This window comes from Anolis sagrei, chromosome 10, assembly GCF_037176765.1.
Source record: "Anolis sagrei isolate rAnoSag1 chromosome 10, rAnoSag1.mat, whole genome shotgun sequence".
Taxonomy (NCBI): Eukaryota; Metazoa; Chordata; class Lepidosauria; order Squamata; family Dactyloidae; genus Anolis; species Anolis sagrei.
The window spans coordinates 6,947,819-6,965,210 of record NC_090030.1 but is presented as its reverse complement, the minus strand read 5'-3'; positions in this window follow the sequence as shown (position 1 = coordinate 6,965,210).

The window sequence follows — 17,392 nt, the reverse complement described above, 5'->3', positions numbered from 1 at the left end:
AAACCAAAACAGCTCTAAAGGCTTCCTACGGATAGGAAAGCTTCCCAGGTTTGAGGGAAGAAAGAGATCACTGACAAATATTGACAAAATTGCAGTCGTTTGGATTGCTTCTGGTAGAACACAATAAATGCAAAGCAACGGGAGTCGCAGGTGTTTCAGCACCTGTTAGAAGTACAATTACTATTTTTCAACTCTTAACATATGTGTGTGCTCAAGCAAACACAAATGAAAAGAGAAACAGAACCTACAGTTAGTTAACATAGTCTTATTTAAAGAGTAAGTTAATGGGAGAGACTCCATAATTGAAGCTGGTAATTAAAAAAAATCACTATTCAATTAGACCAGACAAGATGGTATACTCCTACTTCTGCACACAGTAGTTAATGTCAGGTAGCAAAAAACCCAAACACAAAACCATCACTTATTCTCTACCATTTGTATGCTTCCATTATCGTGGAGATGAAATAAATTACTTTGTCCTTATCCCAGCAAATAACTCACTGGCCCATATTCTGCACCAGGCATACTATGACTTTAGGAAGCACTACCTGCTATGTCTAGTGCTATTATGCCATTGAAGCCTTTTCTAGTACTTGTGACATCTAAAGGATAGAAAGTATTCATATGTTGTATTCCCATACATTTTGTTATTACAATGCATGTATGTTATTGCAATTGTGTATAAGGTGTTGTTTCAATTCCTGGTTTACTTGTAAAGTTGAATCACTGTGTTGCAAAATGGTGTATGTCTAAAAAGTGTGTCACCAGCGTAAAATGTTTGGAAAGCTCTGAATTAAAGGTTCATTGGATTAGATATTTTATACTGGCTCCATAAATATCCTTAAGTAGGAATAATAATAATAATAATAATAATAATAATAACTTTATTTATACCCCGCTACCATCTCCCCAAGGGGCTCGGTGTGGCTTACATGAGGCCGAGCCCATAGAACAACAATAATAAAAGCAATAACAAAACATCAATACAAAATAATCAAAATAAATCTCATAAACAAAAAATAAACAATAAGCAGTAACAAAAACAACAAGTAGGTTCTTGTGGGTTTTTTCGGGCTACAGAGCCATGTTCTAGAGGCATTTTTCCTGACGTTTCGGCTGCATCTATGGCAAGCATCCTCACAACAAGCAAGCATTTAAAAACCTATGGTTGGGCCAAATGTGATAATTAAAAATTAAAAAATAATGCTGTAAAGGTAATATACTGGGATAGAATTTTCGGTGAGAGATGGGGTGAGCAAACAATCCTAAATCAATGATAAAGTGCATTTAGAGGACCTGTTGCTGAGAGTATTTCCTTATTATAAGAAGGCACACTGGAACAACTATGTTTTCAGGTTCCACCTAAAGACTGCCAAAGTTGGGGCATGCCTGATGTCCTTTGGCAGTGAGTTCCAGAGTCGAGGTAGGAGCATGAGCAGGGCCTCTCCAGATGATCGAAGGGATTGTGTGAGGTCGTACACAGAAATGCGGTCACGCAGGTAGGTGGGTCCCAACCGTTCAGGGCTTTGTAGGTAAGAGCCTGCACCTTGAATTGGGATTGGAAAATGAACGGCAACCAGTGGAGCTCCTTAAACAGGAGGGTTGACCGTTCCCTGTAAGGAGCACCAGTTAACAACCTGGCTGCCTCCGTTGTACCAACTGAAATTTCCGGGCCATTTTCAAGGGCAGCCCCACGTAGAGTGCATTACAGTAATCCAATCTGGAGGTGACTAATAGTAACATATATCTTATGTCTTGTTGATTTAGGTCTAAGATCGAACACTAATTTACATTGTAATATTGATTCTTGTAGGGCCCTGTGGAGAATGTGTGGGTTCAAAAGATAGATTGTATTGTTTTAAATTTGCTTTCTTCAACCTGGTGCAGTTCAGATGCACTGGATGAAAGCTTCAATTCTGTTCAGGCTGCCTGAGAGGATTTAAAGTAAACTAAGGTTGCATATGGAGCCGCGGTGGTGCAATGGGCTAAACCCTTGTGTGGCCGAACTGTTGACCCAAAAGTTGCCTGAATTGCTGACTTAAAGGTGGGCAGTTTGAATCAACAAGATGGGGTGAGCTCCCATCTGTCAGTTCCAGCTCTTACCAACCTAGCAGTTTGAAAGCACGCAAATGTGAGTAGATAAATGGGTACCACTTCAGGAAAAGGCAAAGAGACACTCCAAGCAATCTTGCCAGCCACACAACCAGGAGGTGACAACACAGGCTAGTGCACCGCCTCCAGGAGCCGGAAATGAAAGGAGAAGCCTCTGCCTTTGTTTGTGTTTGTGTGTCTTCATTGTATATGACTGTAAAGACATTGAATGTTTGCTAAGACTTATGTATGTAAAATGCTGTAATCCACTCTGAGTCCTCTGGGAATGTAAATAAAATGTGTTATTATTATTATTATTATTATTATTATTATTATTATTATTATTGTAGAATGTAAATAATAATAATAATAATAATAATAATAATAATAATAATAGTAGAATGAGGAGCCCTCGGTGGCACAGTGGGTTAAAGCACTGAGCTTCTGAACTTGCTGATCGAAAGGTCATAGGTTTGAATCCAGGGAGTGACATGAGCTTCCGCTGTCAACCCCAGCTTCAGCCAACCTAGCAGTTCGAAAACATGCAAATGTGAGTAGATCAATAGGGAAGGTAACAGCATTCCATGCAGTCATGCTGGCCACATGCCTTTGGAGATGTCTACAGATTGTTGGGGTTCAGCCTGTGTATGAACCTGAACCTGATTCTCTGATTGTATTTCCTGATGCCAATGAAGATGTTGATTCTGAAGTCAATGTAGAAGATGACGGTTTGTGTAGTGAAACTCCTGCAGCCTTGGAAAGTGAAAGTCCAAATTCCCATGAGAATATTTCAGAGCCAAGCAGTGAATTTTCACTCCCTTTTCCTCCCAGTCTTAGCTCTCCAGAGAATCCGACACCTGGGCTCTCTAATGAGGATAGGAGAGGGCAGATTTGGCAGAGCAGGGGAGAATCTCAAAGTTTACGAAGGTCAGCTAGACTGAGAGAAATGCTAACAAAGCCTTCAGGCATGTCACGTAATAGATTTCTCGGCCTTAAGTACCTCTCGCCTGGATGCATCTTCAGACCAGGCATCGTTCCAGATTCATGCATCACCTTTGGCAGGTCTCCTGATTCCAGTGGCCTTATTCCTAAGAGGCTTCCTAGTTGCTTCAAGTACGGTTAGTGGATTGCTAACAGGTTCCAGGATTTGGCAGTGTTACTGTGGGTTTTTTGATCTTGTTCATGGACATTTCTTGTTGCTGATTTTTACTGTGGCTTTTTACCTTGCATATTTCCTCTATTTTTGTACTCATCTTTCAACAATAAAAAAGGATTGTTTTTCCTGAAATCAAGTGTGGTGGATTGTTGTCTTAGGGTCCAGTTTCCTGCTCTGGGTTGCAACACAGACAATGCCAGTTCTTCAGCTTAGAAATGGAGATGAGCACCTCACCCCAGAGTTGGACACGACTGGACTTCATGTCAGGGGAAAACCTTTACCTTTACCTATTGTAGAATGAATACAGTTTGACACTACTTTAACTGCCATGGCTCAATGTTATGGAATTATTGGAGTTTTGCAAAGTCTTTAGCTTTCTCTACCAAATAGTGCTGGTGCCCCGCCAAACCATAACCAATGCCTCCTTCCTCCTGATACTACAGCAGACAATCCAAGCTCACAGTCAAATATATAAATATTATAATTGTGGTTTCATGATTCCTTTTCATTGTAAATATAAATCCTATACCACCTCCGTACAAGAATTCATTCAACAAAGCTGGAGACCTCCATATTGTTTGCGACCCAAAATAAACCTAGAAAAAGTATATACACAAATGAAAGACACATTTTCAGATCAACAGCTTACTGTATACTTATTGCTTTTCCCTGCAACTTTTAATTAAAATCTAGAATACTTGCTTAAGAGTAACTTGCTTAAAAAATTAAAGATGTAATTACATTTTTTGCTGGTGGCCTTAGGTATCATTTTTGGTGGGTGGCAGTTGCTCTAAAGGCTGACAAATGTAAAGATAGCATTGGTTGAAATGTGAGTTAGTGGTTTTTAATTAGAACTTTAACTCTTCCTTACGTCTGCGTTATTGCCAATTAAGCAATAAGGGAATGAATGGCTAATTTTAGAAATTCCACTGTCAAAAACCATTGTTTTCAGTTTAAATTTCTGTCAAACTGTACTCGCTGTGATACCGTATACATTTCTCTGATAGGGAGTTGAAAATGGTTCTGTCTGGAATACTGAACGAAAACACTAATATTTTAATTGCACTTGCCTGGTTTAATTTAGTAGTTCCTTCTAGGACATCCATGTTTTATGACAACCTGCTATAGGCTGGACCCCTGTTGATTACATATATGTATGTGTATATATATATTAGATGAAGTAAATGGGGTTCTTCACCATCCAAAGCTTTCTCCCCAGCAGCTGTCAGGGACGGATATGAATAAGAACATTGGGTTGAGTTTTCCGGGATGTATGGCCATGTTCCAGAAGCATTCTCTTCTGACATTTCACCCACATCTGTGGCAGGCATCCTTGGAGCTGGTGAGGTCTGTTAGAAACTAGGCAAGTGGGGTTTATATATCTGTGAACTGTCCAGGGTGGGAGGAAAAAACTCTTGTCTGCTTGAGGCAGGTGTTTCCAAGTCTCCATCAATAAGGTCATCATATTTATTAATTAATTTGTTTGTTTATTTGTTTACCATATTTATATACTGCCTTTCACAGCCCGGAGGTGACTCAGGGCGGTTTACAAACGGCAGAATTCAGTGCCCCCAATAACATAAAATATAATTAAAACATTAATATATAATATAAGCCATATAAAAACAATAAAAGCAATAAAGCACAAGTCCTCAACGTCTCATTACTAAAATCATTTTCTAGTCACATCGTCTAATCAGTTTCATGGAGTTAAAATTGCCTATTACGCTGCCTCTGCAAATGCTTGCTCAAAAAGCCAGGGTTTGACTCTCATTCAAAATGTAAGGAGGGAGGGGGGCGATCTAATATCCCTAGGGAGGGCGTTCCATAGCCAAGGGGCCACCACTGAGAAGGCCCTGTCTCTCATTCCCGCCAATAGCATCTGCATCATAGTTCACTAGGGAGAGATATGCTTGACTATGGGCACATCTACACTGACCTTTTATCCCAAAGACAGTTATCATCCCCCATGAAAACTTCTGGACTTTTCCAAGAATATTTTGGTAATAGTTATGGGAAGTGGTTGTATGCCATGGGGCCCTCAGCTCTTTATAATTCTTAAAAGTATGTATGAGTGTGTGTGTGTGTGTGTGTGTGTGTGTGTGGGAAAAGGAAAGCAATATGACAAAGTATAGTAAAGGTAAAGGTTCTCCTGTGTCCGACTCTGTGGGTTGGTGCTCATCTCCATTTCCAAACTGAAGAGTCGGTGTTGTCCGTAGACACCTCCAAAGTCATGTAGCTGGCATGACTACATGGAGCATCATTACCTTCCTGCCAAAGTGGTACTTATTGATCTACTCACATTTTTACAGGTTTTTGAACTGCTAGGTTGGCAGAAGCTGGGGCTGACAGCGGAAGCTCACCCCACTCGCGGGATTCAAACTGCCAAACTTTTGGTCAGCAAATTCAGAGTGCTTTAATCCACTGCACCACTGGAGGTTCCAGTGTGTGTGTGCATGTTTCTATATATATACAGTGTTTTTTCGCTATTTCGATAAGTGAGGGAACACTGTGTGTGTCTATATATATATCTATATAAATAAAAATGTAATGTTAGTTTGTGGGATTAACATAACTCAAAAACCATTTGCGAATTGACACCAAATTTGGACACAATACACCTCTCAGGCCAATGAATGGCCATCACTCATAAAAACTCTGAAAGACACAGCGAAAGAGACTGAAAAAGCAAAAAAAAAATACATTACAATGCATGTACAAAACCACACACACACACATATTTACGCAAACACACATGTATACACATATACACAAATATATACACATACATATACACATATATACACACAGAAAACACATATACATAGACTGGGCCACAGCAATGTGTGGCAGGGGATGGCATATATATATATATATATATATATATATATATATATATATATATGGAAAGCTGGGGTGAAAATTGCTGGAAGAAACATTAACAACCTCAGATATGCAGATGACACCACTTTGATGGCCGAAAGCGAGGAGGAGCTGAGGAGCCTTCTAATCAAGGTGAAAGAAGAAAGCGCAAAAGCTGGGCTGCAGCTAAACATAAAAAAAAAACCAAATTATGGCAACAAGAATGATTGACAACTGGGAAATAGAGGGAGAAAATGTGGAGGCCGTAACAGACTTTGTATTTCTAGGTGCAAAGGTGAGTGCAGACGCAGACTGTGGCCAGGAAATCAGGAGACGCTTCCTTCTTGGGAGGAGAGCAATGTCCAGTCTCGATAAAATAGTAAAGAGTAGAGACATCACACTGGCAACAAAGATCCATTGCCTAGTCAAAGCCATGGTCTTCCCTGTAGTCACCTACGGATGTGAGAGCTGGACCTTAGGGAAGGCTGAGCGAAGGAAGATCGATGCTTTTGAGCTGTGGTGTTGGAGGAGAGTTCTGAGAGTGCCTTGGACTGTGAGAAGATCCAACCAGTCCATCCTCCAGGAAATAAAGCCCAACTGCTCATTGGAGGGAAGGAGACTAAAGACAAAGTTGAAGTACTTTGGCCACATCATGAAGAGACAGCAAAGCCTAGAGAAGACAATGATGCTGGGGAAAGTGGAAGGTAAAAGGAAGAGGGGCCGACCAAGGGCAAGATGGATGGATGGCATCCTTGAAGTGACTGGACTGACCTTGAAGGAGCTGGGGGTGGTGACGGCCGACAGGGAGCTCTGGCGTGGGCTGGTCCATGAGGTCATGAAGGGTCGGAGTCGACTGAACAAATGAACAACAACTATATATATATATATATATATATATATAGGCACACACACACACATATGAAAGGGAAAACAATGTAACAATCAATCTATATGTATACATCACATCGTTATGATCATTAGATTTGATCTAAAATATTTGAGCTTGCTCTTGCTAAGTGCTGAATTTCCGTTGCTCCTTCAATGTATATCTTTTGAATAGTTCCCAATCATTCAGAACTCATAATGCCTGTTCTTCGTCATCTGTGCCCTTTCCTCAATTGAACTTATGTATAAGCCACTTATCTATGCCACGGAGAATTCTCAAGCCCTTCTGCTTCTATAACAGAGTATTCCCTTTCTTTGTTTCCAAAGTGTATTTTGTCACCTTAATCCAAATGACATTTTGCTAAGTTGCTTGAGAAGTATTGTACCTGAAACAAAACTGAACTTTGCAGCATTTTACTCCCTATTATTACAAGCCATCCCCACCTACAACTTTTCTTTGATGCTGACCGTGCATCTCTTTGTAATCCTCAGTAACGCACCTCTTCCGAGCAGTGCTGGAGCCCTTTTGTGTTGCATCAAAGGCATGGCTGAAATGCAGGTACAATGTACATCTGATCATCTCTGTGTGTGCTGCACTGTTCCAACGATTCTACCTTTTCTAAAATATGTTGTTAAAGAGGTCTGGCTTTAATACATCTAGAATGAGAAATATGAATGAAAACCGTGTGTATGATCAGAAGGCTGCAAAGGTTTGTTGGAGAGGGTTATGAAAAAGATTTGGGGAGGATTTTTTATGTGTCTGAGTGTTGGCATTCTTTCAGGGGAAAGATGAAAACGGATGGGCTTGGCTAGGCAGTCTTCTCACAAAGTGCTGACAGAGAATATTCTACGACAAAGCTACGAAGCAATGGAATTAATACAACCTAGAAGGGGCACCATTCCTTCTGTCATCTGTTTTGACTGATTGACTGATTTAATGTTCCGAACACATAACAACGACAAGTCATGGAGTATGGCATACCGAGTTTGGTTTTAATAAGAATTGTCTCTTTGAGAAACAATTTACCATTGCTATGGGGAGATATTCCCCACATCACTCCCCTATTTTTTTAAATAAAAAAGTAAATAAAAAATAAACATTTCATGTATTGTCGAAGGCTTTCATGGCCGGAATGGAGCCCCCAGTGGCGCAGTGGGTTAAACCCCTGTGCCGGCAGGACTGAAGACCAACAGGTCGCAGGTTTGAATCCGGGGAGAGGCAGATGAGCTCCCTCTATCAGCTCCAGCTCCTCATACGGGGACATGAGAGAAGCCTCCCACAAGGATGATAAAAACATCAAATCATCCAGGCGTCCCCTGGGCAACATCCTTGCAGACGGCCAATTCTCTCACACCAGGAGTCACTCCTATATATATATGGCCAGAATCATTGGGTTGTTGTAGGTTTTTCGGGCTGTATGCAGGGGTAGCTCAACCCATTACGCAAAGTAAGCATTTGCAGTATAGTTGATTTTGTCCAGGGGCGTTCTTGAGGTGCTCTTGGGGGAAAATAGACCTTGGCATATGCGAGTTGTAGTTACTGGGATGTATAGTTCACCTACAATCAAAGAGCATTCTGAACTCCACCAATGATGGAATTGAACCAAATATGGCACACAGAACTCCCAAGACAAACAGAAAATATATATCAGTGATTGGTTGGGGGTGGGGGGGGGGTACTGTTTGCTTACCATTGAAAATTACCTAGGGCTGCCTCTGGCTGTATGGCCCATGTTCCAGAAGCATTATCTCCTGACGTTTCACCTGCATCTATGGCAGGCATCCTCAGAGGTTGTGAGGTCTCTTGGAAACAAGGAAAATTGGATTAATATTAATATATTATTAATATAATATTTGTATATACAGATTTATATATCTGTGGAGTTGCAGGATGGGAGAAAGAACACTTCTCTATTGGAACTAGGTGTGAATGTTTCAATTGACCACCTTGATTAACATTTGATGGCCTGACAGTTTTTAAGTATGACTTGTTACTGCCTGGGGGAATCCTTTGTTGAGGGTTGATTTGCTGTCCATGATTGTTTTTTTGTCTGCAGTCCCCCTGTGTTTGGGTGTTGTTCTTTATTTGTAGTTATAATTTTAGAGTTTTTTAAAATTCTGGTAACCAGATTTTGCTCATTAATAACAGTAATAATAATAATTAATATTATTACATTTATTATTTTGCTCTGTTATTATTATTATTACATTTATTATTTTACTTTATCATTGTTGTTATTATCACATTCATTATTTTACTCTATTTATTGTTATTATTACATTTATTATTTATTATTACCATTACTAATTGTTGTTCATTCGTTCAGTCGTCTCCGACTCTTCGTGACCTCATGGACCAGCCCACGCCAGAGCTCCCTGTCGGCCGTCACCACCCCCAGCTCCTTCAAGGTCAGTCCAGTCACTTCAAGGATGCCATCCATCCATCTTGCCCTTGGTCGGCCCCTCTTCCTTTTACCTTCCACTTTCCCCAGCATAATTGTCTTCTCTAGGCTTTCCTGTCTCCTCATGATGTGGCCAAAGGGCTTCCACTTTGTCTCTAGTCTCCTTCCCTCCAATGAGCAGTCGGGCTTTATTTCCTGGAGGATGGACTGGTTGGATCTTCTCGCAGTCCAAGGCACTCTCAGAACTTTCCTCCAACACCACAGCTCAAAAGCATCTATCTTCCTTCGCTCAGCTTTCCCTAAGGTCCAGCTCTCACATCCGTAGGTTACTACAGGGAATACCATGGCTTTGACTAGCCATCCCAATGGATCTTTGTTGCCAATGTGATGTCTCTACTCTTCACTATTTTATCGAGACTGGACATTGCTCTCCTCCCAAGAAGGCCACAGTCTGCATCTGCACTCATCTTTGCACCTAGAAATACAAAGTCTGTCATGGCCTCCACATTTTCTCCCTCTATTTTCCAGTTGTCTAATACATTTCCATTTTTTAACTCTATTATTATTGTTATTATTATTATTACATTCATTATTTTATCCTCTCTATTATTACTGGAAGGATACATAAGCCATATACATTGAGTAAGGTTATAATAATGGTTTAATCAGAGTTGAACAGTCTTACATTAAATTACAATTTTATGTAAACATTCAAATGCATTTAACCTACTGATGCCTCAGTTAATTTAACTGTATTGGTATCTATTTTTATTTTGAAATTTACCAGTAGCTGCTGAATTTCCCACCCTCAGCTTATAATGTTTTTATTAAGAGAAGCAAATGATCTATGTTTTAACATTCTTGTTATGGTTTTATATTATGTGTTAACATTTTAAAATGTTATATGGTGTTTTTGGGCATCGAATCATTGCCATTGTAAACTGCCCTGAGTCGCCTGAGGGCTGAGAAGGGTGGTATACAAATACAGTAAGTAAGTAAGTAAGTAAGTAAGTAAGTAAATCCGTTTTCCCAGCTTTCGTTGTAAAATTAGGCAACTTGGCTTATTTTTGGTTCGGCTTATATTCATCATCATTGTCATCATCATCATCATCATTTAATAACTTATTAATCACCCTCCATCCGAGAATGCTCTAGGCGATTTACAGCTAGATTATAAAAGATAAAATACATACATACAAAAATTAAAAATCAACAGAGATCGAATGCTATAGTAAAAAGCCAGGTCTTAAGTGCGAGAGTAAAAGGCTCTAAGTCATGCATGGCTCTCATGTAGGGCGGCAAGGAATTCCACAATAAGGCAGGGGCAGAAATAGAGAAAGCCGACCTGCGCCTGGTCCTTTCCAAGTGCACTTCTCTAGGACCCAGTATATGGAGTAAGTCACGTTGGGATGGTCGTTGCGACCTCCGATGATGGGAGAAGGAGAGGTGGTCCCTAAGGTATGATGGACCCTGGCCGTAAAGAGTTTTAAAGGTCAGAACTAACATCTTATACAGTTGGAAGCCAATGTAAATGTTGCAGCACTGGTGTTATATGGCATTTCATGGGCATTCTTGTGAGTAGCCTGGCTGCCGCATTCTGAACAATACGAAGCTTTCGGGTCGTAGACATCGGAAGGCCCACATACAGGGCGTTGCAATAGTCCAGCCTAGACGTGACCGTGGCATGGATGTCAGTTGCCAGAGCCTCGTCAGATAGGTAGGGTGCCAGTTGCCTTGCTTGTCGTAGATGGAAAAAGGCTTGTTTGCTGGCAGCAGTGACCTGAGCTTCCATTGTCAGCTGTGAATCCAGGACGACACCTAAGCTCTTCACAGTGGTCGATGGAGATAGGGCAGCACCATCGAAGGTGGGTAATGGAGGAGTCAGACCTGCCAGGCGGCCATGCCAGAGAATCTCAGTCTTTGCCGGGTTCACCTTCAGTCTGCTAGCAGTATATACGGTATGTTGAAAACTGTAACCAAGATCCATCCTTACTCTGTTACCAGAATAGCCAAATACTCCTTTCCTAAATGCCTTTTGTGACCTCAACTTGCACCTTTGTAAACTCTTGCAATTTCTTCTGTATATTTTGGAGTGATACTCGTAAATTCATACAACTTCTATGCCTGAGGAAAGCAATAAATTGATTGATTTACATATTTATTAAACAACGAGGTTCAGAATGCCAGCACCTGCGATGCATCATTTTGTTTTCCGAAGTTACCCTTTTATAATGGACTTACAGTCCGATTCTTGAAAAATCTCCCTCCTGCAAAAGAGAAGCAAATGACCCTGATGTCAGTTTTAAAAGGCTGAAAAACAAGCAGACAGATACAGGTTGAGGCTTCGAGTGCAACATTCGTACACGAAGGAGAGGAAGAGGTGTGCAGAATTTCAACCAGGGAAACTGGGAGATTATTTATTTAAAGACACCAGGATAATTCAGCAGCCTCCACACATTTTGATTTTAACGTAGTATTAGTCGAAAATATTACCACTGAAGTGTGAATGATGTTTTTTGTTCCCTTGACATCTAACAAGAAGCGAACGTAAATGAGCATGTTCCAAACACATCTCTAATTGCAGCACTCTGATTAGGCTCTGATTTCCAGCGACTCTTGCATTTGTAGTGATGATTGGGATGTGACTGGTCCAAAAACAATGCACACCAGACTTCCTGGAGCTGCATCAGACAAGTATGTAGACAGAGAAAATCAAGTTTCTATTGGTATTCTGAAAGAGCTCAGACTCATTTGTGCTTTCATGTTCCCAATAAACCTATATTTTCACTTTGTACTAGGGTGGGTTTAGGACATTATCAATCCATGCCAAGGCCTAGAAAGCTTTTTGCAAACTTGCCCCAACTTTTCACTTAGACCAATGTTTCTCAACCCTCCTAATGCCACGACTCCTTAACACAGTTCCTCATGTTGTGGTGACCCCCAACCATAACATTATTTTGTTGCTACTTCATAACTGTAATTTTGCTACTGTTATGAATCGTCACGTAAATATCTGATGTGCAGGATGTGTTCAATGGACCAAATTTGGCACAAATACCAGATAACATCCAAATTTAAATACTGGTGGGGTTGGGAGGGAATTGATTTTGTCATTTGGGAATTGTAGTTTCTGGGATTTATTTTTAACTTTTTCCCTAAACTTTATTTTTTATTGATTATTTGACACAAACAATCTCATATATAATCAGAAAATATACAGTCAAAAATAATGAAACGTGTCTAGATCTGTATGCCGATGGCAACTTGTACAAAAGAAGTATAACATACTTTACCATTCAGTCAAGTTTAAGACATTTTCAAAGGAAAATCCATGCAAACTATTCCTAACTAGAATGATTGGTTAATATGCTATAGGAAGAACTGTTTCCATCTAGATAACAGCAATGGTGCCATAAGCTACTTCTCCCCCCCCCCCCGCCCCCATATCATATGCAAAATAAATAAATAAATAAATCCCAATATTTTTTTTTAGGGAATTTCTTACAAGGCAAGAAATATATCTTGCTGGGATTTATAGTTAACCTACAATTAAAGCTTAGAGAAGACAATGATGCTGGGAAAAATGGAAGGAAAAAGGAAGAGGAGCTGATCAAGGGCAAGATGGATGGATGGTATCCTTGAAGTGACTGGCTTGACTCTGAAGGAGCTGGGCATAGTGACAGCCAACAGGGAGCTCTGGCGTGAAGTGTTCCAGGAGGTCACCAAGAGTTGGAAGTGACGGAACGAATAAACAACAAGAACAGCAACAGCAAAAATCAAAGAGCATTCTGTACTCCACCAATGATGGAATTAAACCAAACTTGGCACACAGAACTCCCATGACCAACAGAAAATACTGGAAGGGTTTGGTGAGCATTGAACTTGAGTTTTGGAGTTGTAATTCACCAACATCCAGAGAGCACTGTGGACTCAAACAATGATGGATCTGCACCAAACTTCCCACAAATCCTCAAATGTGAACACTGATGGAGTTTGGGGAAAATAGACCTTGATATTTGGGGGTTGTAGTTGCTGAGATTTATAGTTCACCTACAATCAAAGAGCATTCTAAACCCCACCAATGAATTGAGCCAAACTTTCCACACAGAATCCTCATGACCAACAGAAAATATTTTGATTTCTGATGGTCTTTGGTGACCCCTCTGATACACCCTTGTGAACCTCAGGTTGAGAAACGCTGCTTTGTCCCTTCCTGAGTTAAGTGTGTGCAAGCTATTTTTGCATTTTGAACTCAGTTTGCAGCAACCGAAGTATGCTGAGGAGAAAGGATGAAAGTCAGTAGAGGAGAGAGAATCGGTTGAAAAGAAGTTGAAAAAAGTGGGGTTGGAAAGGCTTTATCATGGCTGTTTTTGCCAAATCAGGACAGTTGGAGGGCACAGCCCTACTGTTGTGAAAAAGCGCATGGGGAATATGGTTCCAGGAAACAGAGCTGAGAAGAAAGGGCAAGGAATAAGACAGCTTTGCCGCAAGGGGCTTGAGCAATTAGGAGATTAGGAGAACAGAGTCAGGAAGAGCTTAGCTGTGGAGAGGCTGGCCTGGATGGGAAAGAGTGGAGGGCAACAAGAGAGAAGATAAACATGGGAGAAAGGCAAACGCTTTCCCTTCCCAGACACAATATCCACCTGACTGCACTTTTTAATGGCATACCAGAAGCAAGTAAAGAAAAGATCAATATGGTGGGGTGGCTTTAGAGTTTTAGATCCAAATCAAATTGATTACAGATGTGTTTCATGGACAGATCTTGATGCTGCTTTGGCTTGACTTTTTGTTAAAGTAATTTATCACTTATGGCATCCTTAATGGGAACACTATCATGGAGTTTTTCCGGCAGGATTTATTTAGAGTGGGTTTCTTTTTCTTCCTCTCAGAGTGAGATTTGCCCAAGTGGATTTCCAAATCTTGTGCTCCAGAGTCATGTCTAATGCTCAAACCACTATGCCATACTGTATCTCACTCTATGCTGGCTTCCACCACATTTGACTCTTTGGCTGATACCTCTTCACAACTGATCATCAGTAGCATGATCAACAGATGCTTTCCCCCAAATTATAAAGGGGTTGTGGATTAATACCTTGTGCTGCTGACCTGAAGGTTACGACGAACCCAGAGGGTGCTCACCAATGCTTCCTCTTCATCCTGGAAAGAAGTGATGAGTGGAGTGCCGCAGGGTTCTGTCCTGGGCCCGGTCCTGTTCAACATCTTTATTAATGACTTAGATAAAGGGCTAGAAGGCAGGATCATCAAGGTTGACACCAAATTGGGAGGGAGAGCCAATACTCGAGAGGACAGAAGCAGGATTCAAGGGATCTTGACAGATTAGAGACATGATGGGCCAAAACTAACAAAATGAAGTTCAATAGGGACAAATGCAAGATACTCCACTTAGGCAGAAAAAATGAAAAGCAAAGATACAGAATGGGGGGACAATGCCTGGCTCAGGAGCAGTACATGTGAAAAAGAGCTTGGAGACAACAAGTTAAACATGAGCCAATAATGGGATTTTGGCCTGCATCAATAGGAGCATAGTGCCTAGATCTAGGGAAGTAATGCTACTCCTCTATTTCGCTTTGGTTAGACCACACCTGGAATCACATTGTGTCCAATTCTGGGCACCACAATTCAAGAGAGATATTGAAAAGCTGGAATGTGTCCCGAGGAGGGTGGCTAAAATGATCAAGGACATGGAGAACAAGCCCTATGAGGAGTGGCTTAAAGAGCTGGGCATGTTTAGCCTGAAGAAGAGAAGGCTGATCATAGACTCCATCGCTGATAAAAATTTAGAAAAACTGTTTTTTTAACCTAACAACAGCAGCGAGAATTATATTAGCCAGAATATGGAAATCTAGAGACATTCGCATGGTAGATCAATGGCTACTAAAAACAATGGATATAATGAACATGGATATTTTAACACAAAAAATATCACCAAATCTGACAAAACCACCTAAGACGGACTGGAAAAACTTTCTGGAATATATTAAAAAAGAAAATAGAGAAATTTATATCAATGTTTTTTCTTAAATGAAACTCGAAGGATCATCAATAAGAAGCCGATGATCATATCAAAAGAAGAAAAGATAACAAAGGAATTATCTACGCATCCATTCATCTTTCACTCCTGAAAACTCCTGGAAGTATTTTAACCGGTTCTACACCCTACCCCCCATCTTACCTCCCCCCCCCCGGTTTTTTTCTTTCCCTCCCATCCCTTCCTTCCCCTCTAGCTCCCCCCACGCTCTCCGCCACACTTTCCATTTTCTACTTGGGTCAGTCTCAGAGGAAAACAAAGGCAAGCTCCCTCTTAGCAAATCTTGACAAGATTATTGTTCCCACTCTTTCCATGTAAATGGACACCTACCACCCCTATCCCTCTTTCTATCCTCTCCATTCTGAGGAGCACCATATTCTAAATAAAAAATAATTATAAAAAAATAAAGAAGAGAAGGCTGAGAGGGGATATGATATGTATAAATATGTGAAGGGAAGCCACAGGGAGGAGGGAGCAAGCTTGTTTTTTGCTTCCCTGGAGACTAGGACGCAATGGAGCCATGGCTTCAAACTACAAGAGAGGAGATTCCATCTGAACATGAGGAAGAACTTCCTGACTGTGAGAGCTGTTCAGCAGTGGAACACTCTGCCCCAGAGTGTGGTGGAGGCTCCTTCTTTGGAAGCTTTTAAACAGAAGCTGGGTGGCCATCTGTCAGGGGTGATTAAATGCAATATTCCTTCTTCTTGGCAGGGAGTTGGACTGGATGGCCCAAGAGGTCTCTTCCAACTCTTTGATTCTATGATTCTATGATTCACAACAGTAGCAAAATTATAGTTATGAAGTAGCAAAGAAAATAATGTTATGGTTGGGAGTCACCACAACACGAGGAACTGTGTTAAGGGGTCATAGCATTAGGAAGGTTGAGAAACACTGAACTAGAGAATCCTAAATTTGAGTAGTTATAATTAAAATCTTAACGAATTAGGCTTTTTATACTAAAGTTCCCATTGCCATTTCATATCCTAGGCTTAATGAGCTCTTTCCATCTAAGCAAATGCATCTTGCCCAGAAGAATTCAATGTGGATGCCTCCGCTGCCAATGGGCAGAACGGGTTGCGAATCAGTCTGGCAGAGTACTCGTTTTGGCACCTTTCAGCCTTCCGGCATTACGAAGCTCATAATACCCAAAGACAGCATTATCCTGTTAACCTTAGCCAACGGGGCCACTCTCTGGGATTTGCCAATACCCAGGTGAACAGCAAAGGTGGTATTAGAAATTAGGACAAATTAGATCGTTGTTTTTTCTTGAGTGTTATACTTCTGATGTGGGCTATTAAAAAAGCTTTCTCTTCACTAATGCAACAATGGGATTATAGTAGCAAATTAAATCACCATCTGCTGTTAAAATGAGAATATGTTAGCCCTGGTGGCGTGCCATAAAGACAGATTTCACCGAACAGATTTCAGTTACTATTTCTTTAAATGCCAACACAATACATTTGCTTTAAATACCCACAAATCATGAAATGGTGATTAGAAACTATATCAAACCAAGGGGTCACCGGGGTGCCAATTTTGGTGTAAGTAAGGGAAAATCAGACACTGGATAAGGATAAAAAATGTGTTATGCTTTTAGCCTGTCTTTCTTTATCCTGCATGAATCTGATTATTTTTAATGAAAAAGAAACAGATTAATGATAAAAATGCATATTTCAACAGCAATTAAATATGGTTATGAACCCTCCAGGACTTTAAGATCATATGGGGAGGCCCTGCTCTCAGTCCCGCCTTTGCCACAAGTACAGCTGGCGGAAACGAGAGACGGGGCCTTTTCGGTGGTGGCCCCTCGGCTATGGAATGCCCTCCCCAAGGATATCAGATCAGCCCCTTCCCTTTTAACATTTTGAAAGAGAGTCAAGACTTGGCTCTGTGAGCAGGCATTTCCAAATACAGTGTAATAGACATAGGAAAATGGAATGGTTGGAT